Source organism: Larus michahellis, chromosome 3, assembly GCF_964199755.1.
Source record: "Larus michahellis chromosome 3, bLarMic1.1, whole genome shotgun sequence".
NCBI classification, from domain to species: Eukaryota; Metazoa; Chordata; class Aves; order Charadriiformes; family Laridae; genus Larus; species Larus michahellis.
The window spans coordinates 45,708,606-45,728,355 of NC_133898.1; the positions used below are offsets into that span (position 1 = coordinate 45,708,606).

General features: G+C 41.6%; 1 protein-coding gene across 2 annotated transcripts in view; it reads left to right on the plus strand.

Moving 5' to 3' along the window:
* Positions 1 to 7,047: 7,047 nt before the first annotated feature.
* AKT3 (AKT serine/threonine kinase 3) overlaps positions 7,048 to 19,750 on the plus strand; it is a 154,091-nt gene continuing 141,388 nt past the window's right edge. The window contains exon 1 of one of the 2 annotated variants that reach the window (XM_074579978.1): positions 7,048 to 7,211. The gene's annotated coding sequence lies outside the window, so the exon portion shown is untranslated. Of the gene's footprint in view, positions 7,212 to 7,394; positions 7,535 to 19,750 lie in introns of those variants that run through there. The other variant, XM_074579977.1, reaches the window with a different exon arrangement.

Below are 19,750 nucleotides of genomic sequence, written 5' to 3' on the forward strand. Positions count from 1 at the left end.
CTGCATGAAATCCTAACTGTTTAAAATGAGAATGACTTTAAAAACAATGCAGGAGATATTTCAATTTTTACATTTTGCATGATAATGGGCTTACAACAATTCAGGGGGAGGTGACAATTTTGTTACAAAAGATTAAATCCTTCCCATGGTTATGTACACACCATTCTCACAGAAGTCAAGGACATAATCTTGACCCGAGAGCGTCAACAGGAAGTCAGAGGATTAATTAGGTGGGAAGACAAAAGCAAATTCTTATAAGAAGAAAATTTCAGAGACCGAATCATTAAGGATAATTCTTACAACATTAAGATAACAGAAGTCTTTTCTAGAAAATACAGAACATCCTTGTTACAGCCATTATAATCTTAACCACCATTTTATAACATCTACCTAAAGTTTATTTTAAGAGAAGCCTTGTTTTTAACAATCATCTTAAATCCTAGTAAACTGAAGAATTAATTAGCAAGCATGGAGGATCAGCAAACTAATGCTTTAGTCTGTTAAACCATCTGCTCAGGAGCACCCTCTTCAAATCTTGGCATTAGGAGAGGATGGGTGAATACTTCCGTCTCTTGCACTTAGTTACAGCTTGCCATTCTTTGCTAATGCACTTTTTTTTTTTCCCCTTCAGCTCATGGTAAATAAAGTTATAAAGAGGGTGATAATTGATCAGATTTCTGTTATCGTGAAGTTTTACTAAACAGATTGCTAACCAATTTGGCAGAAAAATCTTCTTGTAGCCATTCATCTTATTTCATAGCAGATACCTGTATACGATAGGTATGCATGGAGGGACAGATTCAGCATTATCTTTTGATAGCTTTGCCTTGTACAAAGGCAGATCTATTTCCAGTTAAACCAGCCAAACTAGTGTAAGGTAACTGAAGTCTTCAAGGCAATCTGTCCGTCAGTTCTGAAGACTATTAATGAATGCTCCATTAATATTTTAGTACCTCGTTATATTTCATTATTAACAAGAACATACTTATCAGATCTGAGGAGGTCCTTGTTATCGCAACCCCAATCTGTCTTCTTTTTCTAAACTTTCATGCTAATTCGTTGATTTCATGTCACAGCTTAGTTTCCAGAAAACACGGGTACTTTCTGACGTGTAATGGATCAAGAGTAGCATTTGGCAATGAGGTAGCCAGCAGCCAAGTCAAGTGGAATACTTTTGTGGTTGACACTAAAACAATGTCCTGGTGCTTCAGCCACTCTCTTACAGATTGAAAAGACGGAGGGCTATCTCAGCTACAAGTCAGGTGATTGACACAGTAGGGAAGCCATCCAGCAAACCACCCTGTGAAGTCCGTGTGGTAGCGAGGGCACAGGAGGGTGCTCCAACTAACACTCTCAGAGGGTAAGGTGCACTCAGCCACTGAGAACCCAATTATTTGCCTAAGACAGAGGAACATTCTAAATAAAGGCAAAGATCTGGACCAAATCTGGCTTCCACTCCCTCCATCAGCAGCCAGCTTTCTCCTCAGCTGTTTCTTTCTAACTCTTCAGGCAGCTGTGACCCTCTTGGGACCACGTGAGGAAAACTTCCCTAGTCACAAAACCTCCCAAGAGGAGACATTTGTTTAAAATTCTGTCCCTCTCTCCATTAAGCTTTATACTCCTTGATTTTGCTCATGCATTACAGACCTGATCCTCCTAACTAGCCTCAACTGGCTTTTTCTCATTGACTTCAATTAAGTGAGACCGGGACACAGATAAGGTTCTGTGTGAGAAATCACTGTGTGCTGGTAATTGCAGAATTTTATTCAAAGACATATTTTATCTGTGTTGATGAAATTAAAATAGGATAGGAAAGAGAGGGAGAAAAAAGCTCAGGCAGAAAGGCTGGCATTTTCTTTTTTTGCGGGTTGCTTCTGTAGTAGATTGACCTCCCTCAGATAAATCTGTGCACCATGGAAACTATTTTCTCACCGAGGAAAAATTTCCAAGTTCAGCTGAAGGCCTATACATCAAGTTAAGCATATAGCTAAACTGTGCAACTGTGTAATCTTACTGCCCTCTTCCCATCCTTCCCTCCCGTTGTTTGTCATCCTTACTGTCATATCTGGTTTCAAAGCAGGGTAAGGTCGTTGGGGTAGGGCATGTGCCTTCCTCTGTGTTTGTGGAGCTCCAGCACATGGGAGTACAGGAAAGAAGGGGAAGGAAAACACTTTTTTAGATCTTCAGAGGACAAATAATAAAGCAATAATAACATGCTGTAAAATAAATGCTATCAACTGATATTTACACAGTCTTTTATCTAAAGTCTCTACCGTGTTCAGCATAATTATAGTGCTGCTCAGCAAAATATAGGTGGACAGAATAATAATTCCTTTATTGCCACCTTGCTTTATTGCCTGTTCAGATAGTCTACACCCTGCAGGTCTAAAATAATAATAATAATAATAATAATAATAATAATAATAATAATAATAATAATAATAATAATAATAAAAATTCGAGCCTATATATTAGTGCCTTCTGTAAGCACTGATGAACTGTGACCATCTGCAGACAGGAGAACTTTCTGTGTCCAGACGATTTTTACAATACATGCAGGAGCCACCCAGCAACCTGGGGCAGCTCAGCCGGCCACTCACAGCTGATGTTGAAGCAGTTCCATGGAACTGGTGGAATGTTCAGCAAAACACAGCCAGCCTGTGGAGGTAAAATCTAGAGTCCAACTTGTTTTTTTTCTCAACTCTTTATAAGTTAGAAATAAATGAGTGACCCTCTAACGTGTTTTACCCAAACACATCGCAAATAGCCAGGGACACAGAGTGGGATATTGCCCTCTGGGACAGCCTCAGAGGCAGAAATGCCAAAAAGAAATTAACTGAGACTCAAAGAGAGTAAAGACAAAGGAGAAAGGGATAAAAACAATGAAGTTATTTAGAATTGGATGTGAGAGAGAGGAAAAAAAATGCACTGTAAAATCTGACCAACCACGAGTAAGTTCTGTTTCCTCCCAGTGTCCAGTGGGTTGCAACGTCCCCTGCCCACATTTTTCCTACATGGCTTATCTGAATTGTGCGGCTTTACAATGAGCTCATTCTTGTTCTGGGGAATTCAATTGTCAGGAGAGACAACTACAATTTGGATGGCAGTGGTTAAAGTCCTGAGGTGTCTGTGTGCCTACAACAATACAGAGAATCCAGAGTCACGGCTCAACATAAGCTGAATATGTTCACCCCTCTTATTAGCTGAACTTAAGCTCCTTAGCAGACATTTCAGCTTTTTAAGAACTATACATATATACACTTAAGCCACAACTTTTGCAGGCAACACCTTAACTTCACTCTAACAAAATGTATAATTTATATCTTAAGCATCACTTTATGTAGGGCAAATTTTCTTGCTCTCCTGTCAGTCAGCTTCTATTGATATTTGTGTGTACTTTCCAAAGAATAACAAGGCAAGCGGTAATAGGGAGTTTAAAACCAGAGATTGTCATCTGACCTACTGTCCTTTTTTCTTTCTTTTTTTTTTTTAATTGCTCCACTTCAAGGTAATTTATTTTTTTTTAAATGCTTTCTTACATGGAAACAAGCTTATTAGCTGACATGAGGAACAAGGAATGAAATTGAAGCGAAGGCGATGTAATCCACAGAAGCAGAGAGAACGGGTGTTCTGCAGGCAGAATCTTTTCCTCTCCTGTTTAACTATTTATTTTCAGGACGTAGATCTCTGTAGTCTTAGACCCTATCATTCTGGTAGTTATAACAACTAACACAAACATGTTAAGTGAAACAAGGGGGACATCCTTTTTTTGACTAAGAATTGACAGAATTTATAGAGGTTATCTGTAGGTTTTCCCTTTGGTTTCTGTTGAAATCATGACCACGAGTGATCGCATAAAAGTTTATCAACCTTCTTGGCAGTGCCAGTATAGATGACAATGAATGAGTTTTATTCAGTTTGTTTCATGATTCTGTATTTGGAACACGTAACGTCAGAAGTTCCCATTTTCTCCTGAATTAACACGCAACCCTATTGTTCTTCTCACGTGAATTTCAAGATTTTCTTCATTAGCATATGTTGTTAATATGTTCATTAAATTCATGTCACATTGTAATTAATCTGAAAATGATGCAATTTCTGCAGAACCTACAACCTCATTATGTTCACAGTATGTACATCACAGCCACGTTATTTCTGAAAGAGGTATGCCTCTATTTAGTTATCAATCAAGAGGTCATTTCTGCCCAATTTACAGTGGTTAACTCTTTACAAGAAACCATTCTGAAGCCTTGGAGTAAGATACTAAGACAAGCAGCAAAATGATTATATGCTTTAAGAAAAAAAAAACCAAAAAACAAACCAAAAGTGTTGCACAGTAGCATTTATTTATATCACACAATTAATAGTCCATACCAAAAATGACAGGTTAGATTCAGCACATCAAGGTCAGTACATAAGGCTAAGCAGCATCAAAACCTTAGGAGAAGCTAGTAACTATGAATTTCCAAACAGAGCAATGACATTTGATTTCCAAGGAGTAAGAAGACGGTGAATCTGATTTTAAAGTCATATTGAGCAAAAAAATGATTTGTCCATGAATAGTTGTCCATATTGTGTAGATAAAATTATCCTAATCGAGTATTGCTAAAAAATACATTTAGTCTCCCGATCAGTATGACAGATTTCAGCCCACTGTTTCTTTTTCAGCAATTTGCAACAAAATAAAAATGTAGAAAACTATCTTTCTTTGTAGATAAATGTTATCGTCTCTAATAAAAATATTTTCACCTCAGTGCGTGTTTTTTTTTCTTTTTAGCTGTAAACAAATGTGCTTTTATGTCAGATTTTCCAGGGTGATTTACACCAAGTATCTATTTATAAATTGAAGCAAACTTACTGTCATGATAGAAGAAGTTTCTCACAGGTGGCTTTTTGAAAATTAGGAGGAATAAACTAAGATGGTCAACTACACAAATACACTAAGAAGAAACTTGTGACTGTTAGTGGCAGGGATTACCGTACAGCAGGAGGGCAACAGAAATTCCCGATCCAACTGCTATCAAATACCACGACTTTCTGTGGGTCCAGATTTGCCAGGCAGCGTTTGGCACTTGCCCAGCTGATGGCCAGGCTGTCAGCTACCGCCCGGGCACATTTCACCCTGCCTCAGGTCCTGCGTCCTCCGGAGGAACTGCTGCAAACAGAAGGCACGTTCCAAGAACTACTACCTTTAGGTTTTCAGGAGCAGCATAGCAACAGCAATCAAAGGAGACGTTAGTGAATAAACGTATTTTAATAATTGATACTATGGATCTGTGTAAATATTGATAGTTGATAAGATACTCCCTTTAGTAAAGTGTTTCTGAGAAAGAGGAAGACCGAGGGGTAAATTATGGGAAAGGAAGTAATGCTTGGCAAGGTACTTTTTAACTTCTTTTTCAAGAAGATGCATTGATCAAATACGTAATTAATTTTGCTTTTCTTCAGAATCTGGGGGACGGAGAGCTTAGGCTGCAGCCTGCGAGTAAGAACAGTGCAGCAAGCAAACTTCATAGTCCTGAGAGGAAACTCAGCAGATTTATGAATGGGATTATTGGTGTGGTTGCCTGCCGCAGCAGGGAAAGGATTCTCTGCCCCCAGAGGCAACTCTCCAGTCCTGTGCCAACTCATCTGATTATTTAGATCCTCGAAAAAGACTCTCTGAAGCCCTGTAGTGGCACAGGGAACGGGAGGACTCAAGTTTCAAATACTTATAGCAGAAGGTGGGAACATGAAAGGAAGGAAAACTTAAAAAGCAAATATGGGGTATATCCTAAAGAAACTTTTTTTCTTTTTTAAATGTAATTTGATGAACGTCTTCAAGTCCATTTCTAGAATAAATTCTGCACTGATGAAACAGTGCAAATAGTTGTACTTCAGGCAATCAGAAATATCCGCTTCCCCTTTGCGGTAACAGGTTCTGACAGAAGTCAGTGTCAACCGCGCGTATAATAGATGCAGAAAATTAATCTGTTCTTATTATTTAAACCATGAATGACAGAAAGCACACTTAGGTGCACTAAACCCGTGTAGGTACACGCAGCCACTTAGCCATGAAATAAAGCGTGTTACGGCCGCTATACCTACGAACCTCGCACTCCCGTTAGCGTTTGCAGGATGGTAGCCGCAGCAGGCTGCAGGCCGATGCTTCCCAGCCTGCGCGGCCCGAGACACGGCTGCTTAGCGAGCCGAACGCCGTGCTCGGCCCCCTGCGACACGGCTGCCCAGTTGGCACCAGTGACACGTCTACGTCGCGTGTGGCAGCAGGAAATGTCACGAGAGTCACGAGCCGATGAACGGCGGCATAAGGTTCCTCTAGGTATTTATTTACCTATTGGGATAACTCGACGCCTGCAGATAATTTAGCGCTGTTTGGGGCTGGCGCACCCACTAAAGGCTTCAGCGAAGGGATGAATTACAGCTTCCTGCTGCGTGGCTGGTAGTTTTATTCTTGAGAGAGTTTGCAGAGCCAAGGGGACCGCTCTGGGTACCAAGGCGGGATGAGGGAGTACGGAAACGCACCAGTGCGAGAACAAAGGAAATAAAACTGGGGGATGCCGGCTCCGGCAAGGAGAGGTGCTGCTGCCAACGCCGGCCGCGGCGGGGAGCGGGGCGGCGGCAGCGCGGGGGCGGTGGGATTTCTGCTCCCGAGAGGGGCGCCGGCAGCTCCGTCCCGGCGGCCCCCAGCCCAGCCCAGCCAGGGGCAGGATCCCCGGCCGCCGCTCCCCGGTCTCCCGGCCCGGCGGGCACCGGCCCTCAGCCTAAAGTGGAAAGAGCCCGGCGCGGCGCAGCGCCCGGTGCCGGCGGACGCCGCTGCCTCCATCCCTCCATCCTCCATCCCTCCTCTCGCTCCCACCCGCGGCCCGGCGGCGGGAAGGGCCGGGATGGGACACGCCGCCCGGCTCGGCTCCGGCTCCCGCCCCCGCCTGCCTCGCTTCGCCTCCCCCGCTCCCCCCCCTCCCGCCGCCGGCCCCCCCACCCTCACCTCAGCCGCCCCCCTCTGTCTGGCTCCCCGCGCTCTGTCTGGCGGCCCCCCCCGTCCCCGCCGCGCTTCTCGCGAGAGCTGGGGATGCCGCCGCCGCTGCCGCCGCCGCCGCGGAGGGGGAGACACTCGGGGGGAGCCAGTGACGTCGGGAGTTTTCCTGAAAGTCAATAACGAGCCCGGCGGAGGCGGCGGGAGGAGCCGAGAGCGGGGCCCGGGCGGCTCCGGGGTGAGTGCGCCGGGGGGAGCCGCCGCCGCCGCCCTCCTGACCCCGCGCATCGATGCTGCGGCCGCGCTGCCCGCCCGGGCGCCTCCCTGCGTAGCGGGGCGCGCAGCTCCATGTAGCCGCCGCCGCCGCCAGCGCCCTGGGGCCGGAGCCGCCTCCTCCCGCCCCCGCGGAGACACCGGCCGCCAGGGACCGCCGAGCCCGGCGGGGGGACAGGGGAGGAGGCAGCGGCGCCCTCCCTCCCCTTCTCCCCCCGGAGCCGCCGCCGCCCTCCGGCTCCGCAGCCAGCGCCCGCGGCGCCGCCGCCGCCTCCTCCTCCTCTGCAGGTACGGGGCGGGAGGGGCCGGGCGGCGGCGGCGGGGCGCTGAGGCGGCGGCGCGGGAGGGGATGCGGGGCGGCGGCGGTGCTGCGCGGCCGGGGGCGGCGGGGAGCGCGGGGCGGGGGCGCCCGTGGCCTAGCGCTGCCGGCGGCGGCGGGGCGGGAGGGGGGATGCGGGGGGGGGTGGGGTGGGTGGTCGCCCTCCCGGTGGCGCCGGGGCTGGGGTGGGGGAGGGCGGGCGGGCGGGGCGGGGTTATGTAACGGGGCGGCGGGGATGGCGGCGGGGGGGGGGGGGGGAGGCAGGGGCAAGGCAGGGCGCGCGCCCCCGGGGGCGCTGCCCGCGCGGGGCCCGGCCGTTCCCACGCGGCGGCCCCTCCCCGCCGGGCGGGCGGGCGCGCGCGCGCGGTGGGGGTGTGTATGTGTGTTGAGGCGGGGGGGATACGGGATGTCGGCGCTGAGGGCAGCGCGGCCGTTAACCGCCGCGAACTTCTGTGCGTGCCGGTGCCCCCGCGCTAAGAATAGCAGCGCGGGTGGCGGTGCCTCGCGCAAGTGATGCCGCTGCCGGCTGCAAGTAAACAAACCGGCCCCCTCCCCCGCCCCTCCTCTCCCCGCCCCGGCCATCATGGAGGCCGCGGCCCGCATGGCAAAGTTGAGGCGCAGGCGGGCGAAGGGCCGCCCGCTCGGCCGGGGTCTGCCCGGAGGCCCAGCCCAGCCCGGGCCGTGACGGGGATGGGGTGGGTGTCCCGGCAGGTGTTGCTGCGGGGCGGGGGACACCCGGCGCTCCGGCGGGGTGAGCCGTGGGCAGCACGCCTGTCTGCGTGGCGGGGTGCCCGGGTAGGTGCGCGTCCATTAACAGCGCCAAGGCGCCATGCGGATCTGTCGTGACAGGTCGGGACGGCGCCTCCGAGCAAACGGGCGCTGGGTCGCACCGTTATGTGTTGTGGTTTGAATGCGAATGGTCGTGATGTAACGAGCAGTTGACAGGCTCATAGGCTGCTCGGTGGCTTTGCAGGAGCTGCGCTGCTTGGTTTACTTTTGGATGGAGGGAGGCGTGAAATAGCCGTTGCTATTTCTTTCATGTCCTCCCATCATACGTTATTTGAAGGGTGTCTGTGAAAAAAAAAAAAAAATCTTCTACAGCTGAAAAGGAATAAACAATTTCATCTCTCTTGACCTGTATTCAAAATTTTTTCCTTTAATGTAATTATTAGTTGACTGTCTACTTGTATATATCTACATCATCTCATAGTTTTTGTGAAAACATGTCATGTCTCAGACTTGATTCACTTAGCCTCTGTTTAAGAGTTTTATTACAAAAATTACGATATACCTGATCTCTGCATCGCCAGCTTTTTTCAGGACCGAAGAAACTTAAGCAGTCTCTTCTGCTGATGTTTGTTTAGATTTTGCTAAAGCTTTGCTGACAGGCAAACATGGTGCCCCACATTTTGCATATAGAGGTCTTTATTTCTCAAGGCAAGAAGCATGCAAATAAGTACATCTAAACTCCTGAGAAGTAGCATCTTAAGCATGGTCCCTTGTTTCTGCCGGCTTCTGAATAGGCCAGTTGTGGCTGTTCTGCGCTGGAATATGGAAAGAGTCTACAGGAGATAGGGAGGAGGGGGAGATAGGGAAGGAAGCTTATTTTGACTTTTAAAGTAAGTGTACTACTTAAGAAGATTCTGTTTGTAGGACTGTTTGTTTCTTTGATGGGAGCCTTTAAGTTGACCCCAATATCTTTAATTGGATTGGGCTGCTAATTATAGTCCATGTGGATATATTTTGGTTGGATGCAACCAGTAAGTCAAGTTCAGACAAGGGCCAAAGAAAAACTGCAGAGATAAGAAAATGTCTCAGCTTCCTAGAAGGCTACACATAATATTTGGATAACTCATTTTTTCTCTGATGTAAGTGCATGGTGTGTGTGTGCATATACAGAGGTAATATTAACAAGACTGTCTTGTTTTAGACAGTTTATTCTATGGTGTTATTCCTACTTTAACTAGGTTGGAACAAATTCAGTAGTTTACTTAGTTTCATAAATAGGTTCATAGAAAGCAGTATTTCAGCATCTTACTCCCTCGTTTGTTCTGTGTTTTGTGGGAAGATGATGTGTCATTAAGCAAAATGCTGCCTTTCTATGGGAAGTCGATGATAATTCAGACAGGTACTAGTTCCTATTTTGCACCAGCTGAAGTAGATGCAGTTTTAAGGACTGGATGTCAATAATTTGCGCTAGAAAGTGTTGACTTTTTGACACCCTAACAAGTGCTTTGTGAAAGGGAAAATAGTTTGGTGAGGTTTTTCGAGCTTAACCCCAAAACACTTAATGCAGCTCAGCTATTGTTTGTAACCCAAGCTTCTGTTTGCAAGATGTTACCAGAAACCATATCTTGACTTCTGACTACAGTTTGAAACAGCATGTGTCTGAAGTTTGTATAATAACTAAGAGATCCTTCAGACTACTTGGAATTTGTCTAGCACTGATTGAGTGTTCTTTCACTTTCTGGGTACACGTTTTCCCAATTTGAAGAGACCTATCGAGTAATCACTTCTGTACCCAAGAGGCATTATTTGCTAAATAACTTTGAAATACTCAATTGTTTTGGGAAGGTATGACACTGTTACTACAGCGGTTTGTATTAAAACAAATTTGAAATCTCTGTGCTATTCTTAGTATAAAGAAGATACAGTTTCTTACAACTGTGTTTGGTTGTAGTTTCATTTTTTGTTGTTAATGCAACAGGAGAGGTGGGCTTGGTGACATGGCAGTCTAGCTTTCCTTCAGTGTTGCAACAGAGACCCAATATTCTTCGACATCTTTTCTAGCTTGGGCATACCACTGGTTTTGATAGACACCGGAGAGTGGAAGGACATTGAAATACACTGAGTGAAAACTTGTTGTACCATACTTCCATTTCGATATGGGTAACGCATAAATTAATTAATTTGCTTTAAAAGTAATGCACCACACTGTAACTGTGTTTTGTAGTTGTGTTAGTTGTCTATATACCGAAAGCCCTCTGTTCTCTTTTTCCCAACTAATAAAATAAACGTTCTGTTCAAAATGTGCAGTACTCCCTTTGTGAGCAACAGTAACAGTTCAAAAAGAGGGGAATAGTTAAATGTGTGCATCCATGAGTTTCGTTTACCATTAAAATGTGGCTTTTATTTTCAGTGTTTGTATGAAATTTACAACCCACTTACTGTTTTAAGTACAGTCTTCTATAAGAAAAGATTGGAAAATTAAGTGCCCTTTAAAATTATTCTAGAATATTAGATTAATTTATGTCATCTCGGATTCTCATTCTGTTAGGACATTCCTAATAAGAATACTGTAGAGGGGGCGGGGGATGCTTTCTAGCACAGCATGTACTTCAGGGAGTTTTGCATTGCGTGTGAGGAGAGGTGTGTTTTCAGTGAGAATCTCTGCTGTCAACCAGTGGGTTTCCCCTTGGTTGTACAGAAGAGACTTTCCCACTATGGCAGGGTCTCCTTGGTAAATGTGTTGCACTAGTTACTCTTCTTTGCAACAAGTGGTATAGAAAAGATTATTTTCTAAGGAGAAGTTACATAGTAAATGGAAAAGCTGATTCAAAGTGTTTAACAAAAAAAAATCTGTTAAATCCAGGGAAATAAAAAACTGCTGGCAAACAGTAAAACATAGAATGTGAAAGTTAACTTGTTAGTGTTTTAACATTCTGTAAAAAGTAATCTTTAAAGTTTTGGTTTATGTTTTCGTCTTGACTAATTGTATGAATGACATTCTAGGCTACCTATGTGAAGAGAAGAATTTATAAATGAAGCTTATTTAAACAAATCTCTAATACATGCTAATGAAAAGACTGCAGGAAATGCAAGGGTGTAGTAGTCAATTATTTGACATTTTTCCTCCTTCCATAGCTCTAGATCAATGTTAAGTATGGGCATTCAGATAGTTTTGATGCATGCTGTGGATTTCAAACAGATTCTTTTTGTCTTTATTATTTAAAGGCATTGTTCAGGTGTAGTAGGAATTTGTGGCAAAGTTAATACTTACAAAAAAATTCCCCTGGGATTGAATATCATTAAATGTTACTGTCAAGGAGAGTAATGCATTTTTGTCTTTTGTGTATGAAGATGCTTACTTTTGGTCACTTAAAATAGTTCTTTCATTTTTGATACTATTTAGGCAACACTTATATGTTTAGAATAAATAATATATGTTGAGTCCATTTTGACTGATCCTCTTTTTCCGCGTATTTCTACGTGAATGTCTATGTGTGAGTCATACTAATCAAATATAGCATTAAGAACAAGCTGTTGCCTGTGTTTTGTTTTGTTTTGTTTTTCTCTAATATCCTGACTAAAGGACAGTAGTAATTTTTAAATTCCCTTAAGAATGTACCTGGGACCTCAATATTTCGTATGCATGTCTGAGTGACCTGACAGCATGGTTTGTCAGTCTTTCTTGTGTTGTCCATGTGGTAAAGTTATTTGAGTGCCTCCTATAGCAGGAGCAGAGATGAAAAGCCTGCTTCAGCTACACTGAGATCAGTAAAGGTCCTACTACTGCCTTTTTGTAGGTGTGGAGTGGCAGTGCCCAATAGTCAAAAACTTCTTATACAGCTGATTTAGCATCGCAGAATTAATGCAGTATTCCTCAGTTGAGTCTCTGCAGTCTTGCAAAATAATTTCTACCAACATACATAATTTTTTCCCCCTAAGCATTTAATGTGCTTCTTGAGATATGTGATTGGTGCAGCTTGCCTTGCAAGATTTTCTTAGAATTATATATTTTTTCTAAATATATTGATACACTTGGAGGCAGAGAGTTAAGGTTGTATTTTTGAGTTCTATGTAATCTGGCTTTTCATGTATCATTTGCCAAAGACCTTCATCTAGTGAGCTCTGCATCTAGCCTTAAATGTGTGTAAGCAATAGCATACCTTTGAAAGGTACACAATCTTCATTTAAGGCTGCAGAGAATTCCTTCCATCCTTAGGAAATTTGGGTCTCAAGTTGATGGGAATAATGCTTTTTGAAGGTGAACAGGAAGACCCAAAGGTTTTAGATTAGAAGTTGATTATGTTCTACTCATACTGCAGTGTCAGAATTTGACCGTTATGAGGTTCAGCATTGTTTGATTGCTTTGTAGGAAGGAATCACAAAACTCATCCCTATTGTTGCAAGGCAATTCAGAATTTAATTTGTTCAATATCCAGATAATAAATACATCCTACTATAAGAGTTTAAAAGAAAGCTACTTGGTAGACAGGTCACTGAACTTTTTCCATCTTTTATATTACCAGTTTCAGAACACATTTTTATCTCAGTACTTTGCTTTTCTTGTTACTCATGGCACTTCACGTATTTCTGGGGTTTATAATCTTCAACAGTGTGCTTGGTGTTTTATACACAATATGATGTTGTGCTGCAGAAAAGTTACTATCATACAAATAATTAAATATATAAGCTTAACGAAACTTTATTTTCTATCTCCTGAAGATATGTTTAAAAATATCTCAGAATGAATAGAAATTTCTAGGTTCTTAGAACTTTTGAAAATTAGATTACTTTTTTCAGAGTATTCTAGGCATAGAAAGCCAATTTTGGTTTGTTTTCAAAATATGGAACTTAGGTTTAATTTTGCTTGGTTGTTTGAGTCATTACTAAACTATTTTTTCAAAGGGCAAAGGAACTTTGTCTTAAAATGGCAAGAAAGAATTAGTATTCGTACATTAATCCTCAGCAAGATAAATTTATTACATGTATTTTGAAGCATTGAGTGGAATAGCATTATCATAGTTGTGATACTCAGCTAATCCTTGATTTGACTTCCTTTAAGTCTTAAAACTCTCCCGAGTTTGTTGTCTCAGTAACTTTTTTGTGATGCATAACTTTAGCCCTCCCTTCACGTTTTCTACTTTAAATGTAGTCTTTGGTTGAATTTCAGACCTATACTCATATGTTTTATCACTCTGCTTCTGTCTGATTTTCAGTTATTGTTTTATGTGATTTGGGGGGGGGGAGGGTGTTGAAAAGGATTTAAAACATTTTTGTCAATAAACACAGTGCAAAACAATGGGTTGTTAATGTTTCACGTGGGATTCTAAAGAAACAATTTAGTTACTTTTAGAAACTTCCTTTATACCTTGGTAAACAAAGGCAAGGGTGGCTTTGTTCACCTTACTTTAATTATACCTTTGTCCCTTAAAATAACTTGCTTTGTCATTATAATAGGAAAAGAAATACAGAATGATGGTTTATTTTTTGATAAACTTATTCCATTTCAGATTCTAAAGAAAACATCTAACTTGTATATTAATATTTCACTGTACCTGTAGTCTCCTAACTAGGCTTATCTGAGCATATATTAGTTATGTGCAGCTTTTTGACATACTGAAAGTGAAAATAGAACACTGAAAATATTAAGGCACAAAGCATACGCATAAGCGTGCATTAAAAAGAGCTGTTTATTTTTTCCAAAGTCCGTTGTTTTTCCTTATCACAAGGTGTAGGCAATGTTATTTTCCTGTTATCCCCCTCACAATTCCAAGTCAACGGTTATGAAATAAAGTCGTTAGGAGTAAATTTTTGATACCAATATTCTTAAAGACATTGAGGCTTTTAGTGTGACATATAGTTTAAAAATATTTGCAATGCCTATTGTGGACATATCTTGAACTTTTTTTTTTATTTGTTTTAAAATTTGTAAAGTATGAATGTTTCTACTTACAAGGTATTTAGGGGTATCTTTAAGTGTCTTAATTGTGCATACATAGAGATTACCATTTTATAAATTTAGGATCTCTTGGTTTTTAATAATCCTGGTTTTTTTTATTTCTTTCTCTTGTCAAAACGTTCATGTTGTGTTTTCTGTTGGTTTGGTGTGTTCTTTGTTTGTTTTTTTATTTTTTTATTTTTTTAAGTTGTCTCTTAATAAGTCGAACAAATACTATCTGCCTGCAGGTTTCTTTTTCTGAATGAAAGCAGTGATCATATTTAAATCAGTCAGTCCTCTTGAGACCGTAAAAAGGGACATAATCCATTCTGCTGTGTTTGAAGTATAACCAAAATTCCAGAATAGGCAGTTCTTAAAAGACTGTGCAAATACCCTATGCTTTTTAGATAAAGCACTCAACTGAATGTGGCTCTTCCATTAGCAATGTAGGCTAATTTGATTTAGTAGGTTTTGTAGCAATCTCTGTTCTGCAACATTGTCTTTTGTGTAATTTTTGATGATGTGCAATATATCCTCTAATTGTTTGACCAGGCTTTTAGATAACAACTTTGGTAGGGGAAGAGGATATGCATGCGTTTTTCATATAAATAAAACTTGGATCTCAGCATCCAATCCTAAAGACAATTCTGCTTTTAGTTTACAGTCTTATCTTTTGAATTTCTGCTCTGTGATTGCAGCCGGCACTGTAACGGAGACGGTTACAGCATGTTTGGTGTCTTGGAGGATTCAAACTCAGATTGGAGAAAACCTCTTAAGAGCTTGATCTGCTACAAAAAAAAAAGCCCCCAAAGCAGGGAAACAAACATGTGTGTGATGTAAGCCACTAGAGGATGACTGAGAGCTGCTTTTTTTGGTAGTGTGTGTTTTGTGTGTACCTGCACAAAATTTTTCAATTACTTTTCTGAGAAATGAGGAGGTAGAGATGATGAGATTTGACTCTGCTTACGTTGAGGACCAAAGAATCTTAGTGAGTCAGGCAAAATGAATCAGAAAGATTCACTTGCTGTTTTTTTTTCCCCAAATATTTTATTAAATGATTACTTGTAAAAGGGAAAAATGGTAGTTCTCTTATATATTAAGAGAATAAGGTTGGATGAATCACTAAGTTGATAATGCTACAAGAAGTTATAGGCATAATGTCTGGAAATGCTGAAACCGATCCTGTTGGTATTCTCTCTGGTAACTTGAGTTGGTAAATGTGAGAGTATCTGTTTTTTCTCAGCTCCAAAATTGTTGAAAGTAGGAGCCTGTGTTTATGAAAGTTCTTACAACAGAGACCTGAATCATACAATTTACACTGAATTTACGGGCACTGTCTTCTTTACTCAGCTGTCTCTTGTCACGGGGGAAATGGGAGGATGCCCAGATTCCAAGGGAGTGTTGTCTGTTCTTAGGAATCTCGATGATTATTCACTTACACATAGTGGTTGTTAAGTGTAGACCTGAACCACTGTTTTTAGTCCTTCTGCTTGGAAGGGATTTCTTTCCTTCTCCCCATCCACCAGGTCTGCGGAGGTACCTGACTGCTGTGATGGGCATGAGAGCCTCCTTTAATTTAAAAATACAAGTTGAGGAAAAGGTGTCTTCCTTCGGAATGGTCCATTGCTCATTTTAATGGTTGATCTTATAGTTCCCATATGGTAGCATCATGGAATGAGCTGATTCTTCTCTATATTGCTATTATTCTTAAAGTTCAAGATGAAAACTGAAAAGGTGTTGGCTAGTTTTCACCACAGCTTGGGAAAACTGTGAGCCTCGGCAGAGAGATCTGTAACTCTGTTGCATGTAATAGTTTCTGCTTAATCTTTGTTCAGAAAGATGCCTTTGCAACGCCTACAGCTAGGAACTTAGAATTGTAATACTAACTTTTTAGAAGTGTGCTGGATTGTTTCATCTAACGCTATAAAAGTGACTTAATAGCTTTCTAAAGAAGAAAGGAAAAGTTTTACTATTTTTTACCAGATCCAAAAAAAGTGGGTGTTTTCTTCACATGACTGACTCCGATGGAATAAATTTTTACACCTGCACCATAAAGCATACAAGCAATATGTTCTTGTATGTATTATGCATATATGTGACTGTCTGATACTGTCTGCAGAATACACACAATATACTGTTGGCAAAGTATCTTTCAAGTTCTGTTTGATAACATGAGGGGGAAAAAAAGCCATCCAACCTGTTCTCCAGTTGCTGGAGCATACATGAAAACAAGTGAAGTTTTTCCATGTAGGAAGCAGCTGGAATGCAAACTATCTTCAACTTCAGTTCTTACACATTTTTTTCCTATTCCTGTAGGTTCATCCTATAGCAATAAGGGAAACTGTAAAAAGTACTGTATACCAGCTGCTGAAACTCAATGCGCATTGGGAGAGCACAGTTGGTTGCTAACAAGTATTTTAAGTTCTATGCCAGCTGTGTAGAATAAACATTTATGTAGCTTTTCTTGAAATAGTTGAACTGTAGATGAAATGCTATTTTCATGTTTCAGGCAACTGCTTTATGTCTATAGAAATCCTTTATTACATCTTCAGGGAAGAAGGTTTCTGTATGACTTTTTCATTAAGGTCAGTTTTTGTCATGGTAAGGAGTAATTCTCAAATGTCTGCTCTTCTAGAGCTTTGTTGAGTGACTTTAAGAGTAAAGGAATAGAGCTTTTAGAAAGCCTCAAAGGAATTTTCTAAGGGATAATACTACAGATGTTTACAAATGGCTTATTGAAAGTGTAGTGTGAACGTATAACCTTTATTTTCATTAGTCTTTTAATGCTTCAATTTGTCTCCTTCAGCTTCCTATGTAATTCAGCTTGACTTTTAATTACCCATTAAGGGAGCGATCACTATAACCATACAACTGTTGATAATTCTACTTAAGTTGTTCCTGGTAATATTGTGAAGCTAAACTGGAGATAACTTAGTTTTGTCAGCATATTTATTTGTATTTTGGGGCTTTTGTTCAAAATTCAGTAAAGTGGTACATGCGATGGGTGGGATGCAATCCTACAGACATACACTTGAGGTTGTTGGGACACTGACATGAAAATTGGTCACAGATCAGATTTTGATTATGTAATACTAACTTAATCATAATGAGAGGATGAATAGGGAGCTTTAAACATAAATTCATTCCTTAAAACTGGGTGTCTACTGAAATCATGGACTTGATCAGTCTGTGGGCAGACAAGATTATTGCTACTTAGTACAGAAGTTCATTTCTTATAGCTTAGTCTGTACCAATAAAAATAAATTATTGCACTTTTCATAAGCACGCACCAAAATTGGAAAGTACATTAAATTTGCCAAAAGGGTAAAACATATTGCAGCAAATGCCAGCCTGAGCTAAGTACTATCTGTGTTACATTGCTTATTTTGTCTTTATAGTTGGAAAAAAAAAAAAAGTCACCTGTGATCACTTCTTAAAGAATGCAAGGAAAGTCTTGTAGGAAAAGCGAACTTAAGTCAGATATTTGGATACTAAAGTGCTTACACTTCCTTCACAGAACAGCTGCTTTTAGGTCACGGTTGTTTGACACTCACCTCTGGCTTTGTAAAGATTTGTGTGTTTGTAATAAGAGCTGATACTGTGCTGTGGTAATCCAGAATGGCAAAACTGCAGGCTGCTTTCAGGCACGTGGCTTAATCTGTCAGGATCTCTTTCCACGCACAGCTGATAGACTTGCTTATCTCTAGTATGAAGCGCCAAACAAAAGTTCTGATAATGTATAACCCAGAAGATAACTCTCACTGTAGTAAGGCGGAGGATGTGGAAATGCATGTTCTGGTTATTTCTGCCATACTTACATAAAAGTCTGAACAGCTAAAGCTAGTGAGATCAATTAACAGCAATGAATCAGTTTCATGTCCTTCCAGAACCTTGTAAATAACATTTTCTTTTAACTCTTAGGAAAACTCAAAACAATATTTAAGTTTTAAGGCAGGGTGCAGTTGTATAAACACAGGTATCCTGTGTCCTTTTAGACACAACAGGGAATGATGCCAATGCAGAAAGCTGTGCATCACCTGCATAGGTCTTGCTGTTATACCTGCCAGTGCCGTGGAGATGTCTCAGAGGCCCTGTATTCAATATTACTTAAACCTTGCAGAAAAAATAGTTCAGTGAAAGCAAAACTGTAAAATGGACACACTTCAGTGTTTCTGTAAAACCAGATTGTGCTACGTTTTTTGTTGCATACCACTTGAAAAAAATACTTATACCAAATTTTATTTTGCACAGCGCAGCATCCATACAGAAGTAGCCTTCCATCTAGCTGCTGTGTGGTGCAAATACACATTTTTCAAATTATAAGTAAGAAATGACCTGCATGTGTGTAATCGTTCAGTTTTTAGCCTGTACTTGGTTGGATTAAACCAGTTTATTTCCCACTCCGTTCTCCATTCATTTTGTTGCACAGATTGCTTCTATCACAGTTGTATTTGTTTCTATCACATGTTTACATTTGTTGGTCAGTCTACTAAATCGATATGTATGTGCTGCATTTGATAGTGCTGAACTGGTGTGCGGGTTCCTGTTCCATGCTAGCGCTGTGTACACATGTGCTTCGCTGTGTACAGCCATAGAAGAGTGTTCTTCCCCCATGAGAGAAATCCCTTTTCTTGGCTTTCCACTGTTTTCTAGATGAGCATTATTTGAGTGCTTCTCTTTATTTTGAAGGATGGAGGGGAAAGGCAGTCTGCTGGCAAAAGGAAACCTCTCCTGCCCTCTGGCTTCTCTTCCTACTTGATTGTAGTGCTATTTATCTATTCTTCACAGCTGTTAGGTACTCTGGGAGTGAGGTGGTCAGAAGAGAAGGTTGCGGCTTCTGAGAGTGGCGTGTCCTGTTCCAGGGCTAACTTCCCTTCTGTCCCCTGCAAGCTGAGTTTTGTAGGGAAAACAGCACTCTTGTCACTGCCTAGCTTAAAGCCTTGAGAGAATGTGTGCTCCTTCATAAACTAAACATTTTTTTTTTGGTTAATTTGTACTCCTAAGAAGTTGTCTTTCTGTTCGTGTACTTGCAGATGATGCTGTTTTGCTGTTTTTTAAAAACTTCTGGAAGTTAAGGCTTTGTATTGGCTATAATGAAGTTACAGTGGAAGCAGGAAAAATGTTTTATTTTGGTAGCCTTTACTATCTTTTTTTTTTTAATTCAAATATTAGAAAAACCTGATTGCATGGCTGATAAACTGGTTAGTACAGATTTTAAGAGTTATGAGGATAACCGTATCTATAATACTTAAGGCTTTGGTTCTAAGCTCCTTTACAGAACCTTTTCTTCCATTTTCTTGCACTCCTGATATGATCAATGTTGCCATAACAGAGGAACCACTTGTCCGTTGCATGGATTCTGACAAATGTGGGAATGGTTAAAGCTCCTGTGGGTTCAGAGTTGGACCTGTGAAACAGTACGGGCACCCTTTCATTTAACAGCATCCTGTGCATTAGTAAGAGAGAATTCTATTGTGTGCATTTTATAAAAGTGCCATACAACTTAAAAATTTAACACATT